The following is a 9,902-nucleotide window of genomic DNA, read 5'->3' on the forward strand; positions in this document are numbered from 1 at the left end:
TTAGCACATGGGGCAGCAGGGGCTCAGTCCTGATGAGCTCCTTTGGGAGGATGCAGAGCCCATGCCTCCAAGTCGTTCCCCTCGGGGATATTTTGGCATCCAATCACTTTCACTAGCGGCCCAAGGCTACTTTCCTACCCTGGGTCCACAGTAAGTCCTAGGCAGAGCTGTGGTTGTCTGCAAACAGCTGTCAGCGTTGGGGGGGGGGGGGGGGTGAAGTGTGGCTAGGGCTTCAGCAATGCTTGCCAGGTGAGTGGAGTTGTTCATTTGGCAAACAAAGACGGTACTGACTGAGGGGCTGTGTTAGGCGGGGCTGCTTGGCTGCAGCTCTGCTCAGGCCTTCAGCTGATGCCTTCAGTCTCCATGTTCAGCCTGGTTCATTTCCTGAACAGTCATGGCCAAGGAATTGTGCAAGGTCCAGTGTATGAAGTCCCAGAAGACACATGGTGCCGCTGGCCCAGATATTAGTATACACAAGGTTAAGAGCCAGGCAAGACTTTCCACCCAGTCTTACCTCATACGTTTCTGTTCACTCTATTGGACTTGGCCTGAGCCCAAGAGAAAAATCGTGAGCCGCCGTCAGACCTCCTGGGGTGCCCCTTGCATCTGCTTTACGAATTTCTTCCTAGCCTCATCTCTGGCTTTAATCATTTGCCTCCTCTCTTTTGTTTATCTCTCATTACCTCGCAGTGTTGTTAAAGCCCAGAGGCGAGCTGATAGACCAGTCCTAATTATCGTCCAGGAGGTGACAGGCACGGGTGGGGAGAAATAGGAGGACAACGACAGGCATTATTGGATACGGCTAAGAAAAGAATCCCCAGGAATGTGTGCGGAGTTTAGTAAAGATTTCAAAAATGTACCAGCAATACAGGCAAGCGCCACGGAATTCAAAAAATAGATATAAGCAAAAGAAAATGGTGGCTTTGAGAGGAAGCTGGGAAGAGAGGGAAGGGTGGGGCTAAGACACCACAAAGCCAGCAGCTCTTCAATAGCTCTGTTTCCAAAGGGCTGCGTGCAAAAATCAGAAACCCAGGGTCAGTAAAGGCTAGACACAAGCGTGCTCCACACGATCAGAAGGGAAGCTGCAAGGCTAGAAAAGGCTTGGGCTTAAGGCAAACTCAATTTAGCCACGAGAAGTCATTTGTGTTACCTTTGAATCAGAGATGCAAAAGGCATAGGTGTGCTTGAAGATGAAGGACGGGGTGGGGGGTGAGACCTATACAGTTCCAATTGTGCTTGGTCCCTTTTCTTATTGTTGGCTGTTGCGCTTTAAACTGGAAAAGTTGAGTCTGAGTTAAACTAGAGAGAGGCAGACATGTGTCTGTGTGTTTTGAACAAGTTCAAGTGAGGCAATCTGTAGGTGGAAGGGGCTGTCATTGGGGAAAGTGCATTCGGTTTTGTGTGTCAGGTTTTCAAAGAAGCATTGTCTCAAAGGGTGGGAGGGGAACCTGGGAACAAAGGTTCTAAACACTGCAACAAACGAAAGCTGTTGGAGCCAGATAAGCTTGGGCCGCAGGCGGGAGGTTTGGAAGGGGGGCCTTGAGCTAGTGTGGAAGATTAAACAAGGAAGACCCGGGGAAGAAGATAAGTCATGCTGTGCTGGGGGAAGCATAGCTGTTCTGCAGAAGCCCAGTCCAGTTCAGTCGGAACTTCTGTATGCTTAGAAACAGACTGATGAACTTCAGTGTGGTTGGTGCCTTCACTAAAGAAAAGGCCAGACTCAGAGGAACCGAATCTGCCAAGGCTACTAGAGACAGAGTTCTTATACAGGGTATGAAGATCTTGAACAGGATCTTAGCCTAACTAAGATTCTCTACATAGAAAATATCTGTATTGGTATGTAAATTGTGTTAGTACACTATTTTAAATAGTACACCATTTTAAAATATTTTTATTGCTCTGTGTGTATGTGTGTACGCACGCGCATGTGTGCGCGCATGCTCACACACAGATTCTAAGTCCTTTCCATAGAAGTTAAACTTGGTAGACTTTTGTAAATCTTTTCATGGCTTGATACAGAAGAAAATGAATAAAGGGAAAAAGGCCTGGATATGTTACTTCATAAAACCAGCCAAGTGTTCAAGCCGACCTTAAAGACTGGTTTCCCAATGTGTGGTTTCTGCCCTGTAGACTCATCTTAACATTTTAATCTCTTGACACCTATGTGTTTGACACACACCACACACCATTCCAATGCCAAGTCCCAAAGGTTCAGCTTTGTAAATCATGAAGGGACTTGACCCCTAGTTACTTGCTTTTCGTGGTTTCTTTAAATCTGCAACAAGGCCAAGCTATGCTGCAATACACAAAATGACCACAAGGTGACACCCTTGGGAAAGTCTTGCTTTTGCGACTTGGTTTCGGGGCTCTGACGTCTATTCTAAACATAGCCTTGTAAACTGCTTGAGGAAGAGAGAAGAGGCTCTATTATGGGGGAGGAGAAACAGCAGTGACAATACAGCCCTGGCTCTTTCCTGTGCTTTAGTACACAGAGTCAAGCCTTGATTGCTTTCTTCCACTTCTTAATTATCGGCTTTTGGAGGCAGACGCATAGCTCTGCATAATACGTCAGCACATTTTTCATACACGCACATCCATTTTCTGCCTTTGCTGATGCTCCGTGTGATTTAGAAGCTGCTCCTGATTTGGAGGAGGAGCCTGTCCTTTTGGGCTATAAGCGTGCACACTCATTCCTGCATTGCTTCTGTCCCCTGCCTCACTTCCAGTAAGCGTCCTGGTTTAGCAGGGAGAGACTGCAAACCGCCTTTCTAGAAAGGGAAGAGTTTGGCTGGTCCAGTGCTCGCTGCTGCGAACCTCAGGCCAACTGGAAAGGAGATCAAAGGGAAAGGCAGGGCAGCAGAGTAGCTAGGCTGAAAACGGGCTTAGCCACGGAAGTGGACACGTCTGGTCAGTCTTCTCTCTTGCTTCCTCCGCTTTTCGTTTTCTTCAAAATACAATTTAGAAATGGCATTTCATGTGACAGGAAGCCCCACGCTGCCATTTTTCATTTTAGTTTACTTGGCTATCACTTGGTATATGCTTCCCGGAGAGAGAGAGGAACGCGTGTCAATCAGGGTACTGTTGTGTGTGTTGAAAAAGAATCCTCCACTGGCTTGTGGGTTTTGGCAGGCAGTTACCAAAATTAATAAACTGCGAGCAGATGCCACGTTTTCATGGGGCGCAACTCTGGCCAGCCCTCTTCGTTTTGGTACCTGTGAGTGGAAAATCACTGCCTTAATGAGCCATGCACCCCGTGGTAAAAATGTTTGAAGTTGCTGAACGGATGAAGCAGCCAAAAAAAAAAAAAAAAAACAACTCCGCTGGACGATTCTTGTCTCCTTATATTTATTCCAACTGTCATTTGTGAGCAGAGGGCATTGAAACAGAGTCACAAACTGCTGAACTGCAGCAAGCCAGGCCCATAGCTGCTCAGAGCGTCTGGCGTGGTCTGGCTTAGTGCTGTTGCCTCCTGACGACGCCCAAATAGGAGCGACGGTTTCTCTCCTCTGGGAACGTCCCATGCAGAGAGAAAGACATACCACAGAGAACAGAGGCCCAGTGTCGTGCCTGGAATTATGGTTGAGTATTAAGAACAGAATAAAAATCCAAGTCTAGCCTGCCGGGGCTGCTCATGGCTGCAGTAATCCAAAATGTGTTCAAATGCTTCTTGAGCAAAGTCAAATTATCTTTTGTCCTGGAAATGTAAGTAACTGGCTGGATGGTGGTGATGGTGGTGGTGGTGGTGGTGGTGGTGTGTGTGTGGGTGTGTGTTTTAATAGACTTTTCTTTGTAAATTTTCTAAAATAAGCATTTTTGGTTTTTTGCCCTCATTATAAAAGCAAGTGTGAGTCTGAAGAGGAAAATTTATACTTTTTTGGCAACAGTCATAACAATGTTAACAAAGCAAACATTTCCGTAGTGGTAATCATGGTACAGATGCTCCCATTCTTTACAATGCTATTTAATTATGTTTATCTTTCCTTTGATATTTAGACAATTTAAAAATATGATGCCCCAACTGGGCGGTGGTGGCACACACCTTTAATCCCAGCACTCAGGAGGCAGAGGCAGGCGGATCTCTGTGAGTTCGAGGCCAGCCTGGTCTACAGAGGGAGTTCTAGGACAGTCAAGGCTGTAACACAGAGAAACCCTGTCTCAAAAAAACAAAAATAAAAATGTCCCCTTTGTTTATTTTGGTGCTATTGCCTGTATTCTTGGTGTTATAGCTAAATAATTAACACATTCAATGTCACGATATCTGTCTACTGTCTAGGAGTTTTACAGACTGGGGCCTTTTTGAGTTCCTTTTGCTGTAGCTGCATGTATTTTGTTCTTAACAGTATCTGAGGAGTTTTTGGCATTATTTTAGTCCCCAATTCATCATCAATGCTTCCACTGCAGTAACTAGAGATGAGGGACAGGGGAACCCCCTGAAGGAGACACGTGCAAGGAGGAGAAGCCTTTCAACCAAATCACTCTCAGGCTTCACGGAGGCGCTAAGAGACCTTCTCATGGGCGTTGTGAGGGTGAAATGAAGGAAGATGTAGACCATGCTGAGCACAGACTGGAGCATTGGAAGGTCTCAGTGCCCGATGGCTCTTGTTTCATGCAGGGAGCTAACAGCTCCAAGCAGCTAAGAAGGAACAGTCTCTTGGCTGGTCCTAAATGTTGAGCTCGTTTTTAATGACACAAAATAATCTTCCAGCTTTCTTCCTTTCCATGGAGACACCTATCTTCCCAACACCATTTATTGATGAGAATATTCTTTGCCAGTTGGGTTTGTCTTAGCATTCTTTTCGAAAGTCATTAGATTCTGTATGCATGAGTTTATTCCTAGGCTCTCGATTTTACTTGTCCATATGTCTGTCTGTATGCTAGCACCATTGTCTGGATTGTAGCTGTGTAATGTTTTGAAACCACGAAGTGGGGGAAATCATACATATTTGTTATTTTTCAAATTTGTTTTGGCTACCTAAGGTTCCTTGAGATTTCATACAAATTTGATGATATTTTTCTATTTCTTCAAAAAATGCCACTGGGGTTTGAACTGAGCGGCACTGACATTTTACCAGCATTGAATGTTTTAATGCATAAACAGAAGAATAATATGTCTTTCCATTTATTTATATTTTTCTGAATTTCTTTCTTCAGTGCCTTGTATATTCTGTGTAAAGTCTTTCATCTTTTTGATTGGGTTGATGCCTTAGTATTTTTTCATAATTCCATTACAAATAGAATTGTTCTCTTTGTTTCCTTTTCAGGTACTTTATTGTTAGTGTATATGAACACAACAAAACTTGAGTATTTACTTTTTATCCTACAAACTTGCTGAATTAATATTTATGATTAGGATTTTTTTTGGTGTGCTGCTCTTAGAGTTGGGAGGCACAGCTTCAATGAAGAGCAAAGCCATGTTGACTGGAATTTGGAGTCTCTTAGGAATACTTGGAAAAGTAGGCCAAAACTTGACTAAGAGGGAATTTGTATAAGTTTCAGGAACCCTGAAATTCATGGTATAATCTCTTTTTCCCTTAAATTAAAAAAGGAAGTGTTGATGTATAAGAGCTTCCATTATCTATTGTGTAATAGAAGGAAGCAGGCACCCTTGTGAGTCAATTTGTTGTGATACTCATGCATGAGATATTTTTTGCTTTCAGTGACATTTCTATTCCTTTAACCTTCTAGGAAGATTTCTGGTAACCATACATAGTCCTCCCCGTGCTGCTAGGAGATATGATCTACCACGTCAGGATTTCTGCCTGCAGTGGGCAGACTGTACATGGTGTTCCAGTCTCACAATTACTAAGTTCACAGTAAGAGAGGATGACACAGGACAAGAGCGGGAACAACCTTAAGGTTCCTCTCACAGATCAACGCCAGACATCTAATGAACTACGGAAACACGTAGAAGAAACGGCTGGAAATGTCTTTGCAAAATAGCATTGCAAACTAGGAATCTATTTCAGCCCATTTCTTGCCCCTGTATTCTTTTTTTAATATATTTTTATTTTTCCATTCAAAAATTTCCACTTCCTCCCCTCCTCCCATTCTCCTCCCGCTTCCCCACTCCCCCTCCTTCCTCCCCCTCCCTCCTTAAGAGAAGGCAGGGTACCCTGCCCTGTGGGAAGTCCAAGGCTCTCCCCACTCCATCCAGGCCTAGGAAGCTGTGCATCCAAATAGACTAGGGTCCACAAAAGCCAGTACATGCAGTAGAAACAAGTCCCAGTACCTTTATCAATGGCTTCTCAGTCAGCCCCCATTGTCAGCCACATTCAGAGAGACAGAGACCCACATCAGAGCACTGGACTGAGCTCCCAAGGTCCAGTTGAAGAGCAGAAGGAGGGAGAAGATGAGCAAGGAAGTCAGGACCGCGAGGGGTTGGTCCACCCACCGAGACAGTGTGCCTGATCTAATGGGAGCTCAGCAAATCCCGCTGGACTGGGACTGAACGAACATGGGGTCAAACCGGCCCCTGTATTCCTTAGCTTGGAGATAGCTGGCATTTCTGGAAGTAAGTGTACGTGTGAAAGAACCAATGGCATTCTTATTTTTCTTATTTTGAGTTAAACTTGAAAAAATATTCTGAGATTGATTCTCACTCAGTCTTTGGGGAATTGTGGCAACATTATTGGATTACTTTAAAATGTATCCTCTTCTGAATCCATTAGAGTTTCTTAAGATGTTTGAATGCAAAATATGTCCCCACGGGCCCCTGTGTTTGAAAAGGTGGTCCGCAGTTGACAGCTGTTTGGGGATAATGTAGAGCCCTTAGAAGGTGGAGCCTTGCTGGCGGAAGTTGGTGTGTAGCAATAGAGACATCCATGCCCCACACAGAGTTCCTGTCTTGGGCAATCCTTGCTCCCCTGCTCCTGGGGCTCTGCCTGTAACTGTGATGGAGAAGCATCACAGTTTGAAGCTCTCCTTGCCTGGTCCTGCTTTTCACATCCCATGCCCACATTTCTGCTGACAGACGTCAGAGCTCCATGGTGGTCCAAGGTTCTCTCTTCATGGTTCAGCTTCTTCTCCTTTTTAATTTTTCCTTTGTTTTTACAGTCACAGAATTTCACAACCACAGAGATCTGAGAGGTTTCATTATTATTATTATTAGTAGTAGTAGTAATTTTGACTTCCTTTGGGTTTTAGAACACATCATGAAAGCCACAGACCCCACCCTTGACAGGCTACATTCTAGACAAACCAAGCTGTCATTGTGGGAAGGAAGAGTCAAGAGCTCATAGGATGGGATGACTGAGGCGATGGCTCAGTGTGGAGGAGTGTGGGAAAGAAGGGATGCTCCAGTGGACCAAGGCAAGTAGAAGAAGAAAGGTATTGTCGGATGGCATGAATACCATTGCTGAGCTTTCTTTGCTAATTTGTTGCTGGAAGGATGAAGTTTACCTTGTCTCCCGCTACCTTCACCCGACACTCACTCACTTGGGAACCCGGGACAAACTGCAAGGCCTCCATGGCACCAGCTGGCCTTGTTTCTAAAATCCCCAGGGAAATGGGTATGAGTCTCATAGCAAATGTACAGATGGCCCTCTGTGTCTGCAGGGTCTGCGTATGGAAAATATTTTTTTAAATGCACCTTCAGTGAACACGTACAGCCCCCCTTTTCTTGTCCTTATGCCCTGTAATACAGCACATTATTTCCGTAGCATTTCTAATTCTTTTATTTTAAATGATCTAAAGATGATTTCAAATATACAAGAGGGTTAAACAGCTTCAGTGGAAATTCTATGCCTCCTAATTCCGTCTAATTATTCTAACGCCACTTATTTCTGTGCATATATGTCCTTGCAGCTCAGAGAACAGCTTGTGGGAGTCAGCTCTCTTCTTCCACTAAGTGGGTCTTGGGATTGAACGCAGGTCTCCTTACCTGCTGAGTTTTCTTCCATTTTATATAAGGTACTTGGGAAGCCTCAGATGTTGGTACCCCAGCGGGTGCTGGGTTCAATCCCCTGCAGGTACTGAAGGACAGCTGTATTCAGTGTCCCTTTAAGGGCTTCTTATGAACTAACTAGGTCAAGCAGATACCATTATTAACTCCTTCTTTTTAAAAATTATTTTTTTATAAGCCAATCCCAGTTCTCCCCCGCCACCCCCGATCCGTATTAGCTCTGTTTTGTAGCGGAGGAAACTGGGCCTAAGGACTTCAGTTCCATGCCCAAGGGGGATACAAATCATGCCTCCCATCTGAGCGGAACCCCAGCCAACTCGGCAGCACTTGCTCTGAAGGCCCGCCTTGACAGAACATTCCAGTATGAATACGCTGTATTAATCCGCTATCCAACCTTGACACTTCAGGTGGAATTGAGTGCCCATGTGCTCTGGCGAGACCTATAATTGCCCACTGGACTGCATTCTGTTGCTTTGGGCCCAGTGCGGTGTAATGACACTTGTCCCTGTTTAATAGAGTGGGAGAATGAAGGGGGTGGTGACTGCTAAGGGTTTGGAATCTGTCTAATAAAAAGCTTTGTCTCACAGGCACCCACGCGGGAAAAGAAGGACTTTTTAATAGGAGTGAGAAACCGAGGAGCAAGAAGCACTTTGTTTTTCGATGGTGATCTCTTCAACTAAGAGCTATCATTTTGTTTAATGATTTCCAACCCGAATAAGCAATACCACAAGTGAGCCTCAAAATCAGTTAGTCAACCAAAAGGCAAACATTTTGTAACCAGGAGATAGGGGAGCTTTATAGCCTCTAAACAGTGCAATCTTCGAGCACCCCCTGCCATCTTCCCTGCCGGCAGCACAAACAGGTGGGTTTTAATCGCTGTACCTGCCATAGCTGGAAGAGCCAGCTGATAGGAAGATTAGACCCAGTTTGTTCCTGGGGGAGCAGGTGACCTTAGAACCATGCCGTGTGCTTATTTTGTTTGTATGTTTTCAAACCGACTGCAAGGGATTAAGAATGCAAACACTGTAAAGATGGCAGTCAATACTCCTTCTGCTTAAAATGATAGGCTAAGGCCACTGGAGTATATAAACACTGCCCTTGGAAGAGAAGTCCAGGGAGGGGGCCTGTTCTCAGCAGCGCCATGCTTTCGGTCTATAACTCCAGTGCCACCCTCCTTGGGATATTTGTTGCTTTGGCTATTTTGATACTTTTCCTTATACATTTCTCCATAATTTTTCATGATTATTAACTTAACTTGGGCTTCTCCTAGCATGCACTTACCTCTGGAGCCATCTTGGCAGCCTGATTTTGACTTTTGATTTTAGAAATCCATGTTGTAGGAGTCTGCGCAGTCTACAGAGAAAGTTCAAAACCTTCGTCAAGGCTGTACTTCTTGGCAAGAAGCCTTTAGTGTGAAATTTGTAAAGCTTGTCTTCTCCAAACCATAGATCAGTAACGAACTGGGATTTAGAATCAGGAAGAGCCCAGTTCAATTTCTACTCCAACTTCATTTATTATTCTTGTGATTTCAGTTGCTTATGACAGCCTCGATCGCGTGTCACTCAGACCTCTTGCTTGAGAGTGCTCCTGTGAGCTCGTTTGGTTGAGGTCACATCCTGAGATGCTCTCTTCCTGACCCCATTTCCTTCCTTGTCTTCTTCACGGGGGTGATTGGCATTCCACATAGATGGCAGCACTATCTATAGGCTTTCCTTGCATTCCCCTGCCCTCGTTAAAGACACTGAGCCCTCCAAGGACCTTTCCGCTGAATATCCTTCCAGTCTTTGCTTCACTGGGGGGCGGGGTGTCTGATGAATTAGCACAGCCAGCCTCTTAAATTCTGTGTGACCCAGGATCCTCACCTGTAAAATGAGGCTATAGTAATCTGTCTCTTGATTGTAGTAAAAAAAAAAAACCAATGCAAATAACTTCAGAAAAAAATGTCTGGCCCCTGTCACACATAAGCTATCATTAATTTCCATCTTTTGCTTCCACATTGCCT

Source organism: Microtus pennsylvanicus, chromosome X, assembly GCF_037038515.1.
Source record: "Microtus pennsylvanicus isolate mMicPen1 chromosome X, mMicPen1.hap1, whole genome shotgun sequence".
Taxonomy (NCBI): domain Eukaryota; kingdom Metazoa; phylum Chordata; class Mammalia; order Rodentia; family Cricetidae; genus Microtus; species Microtus pennsylvanicus.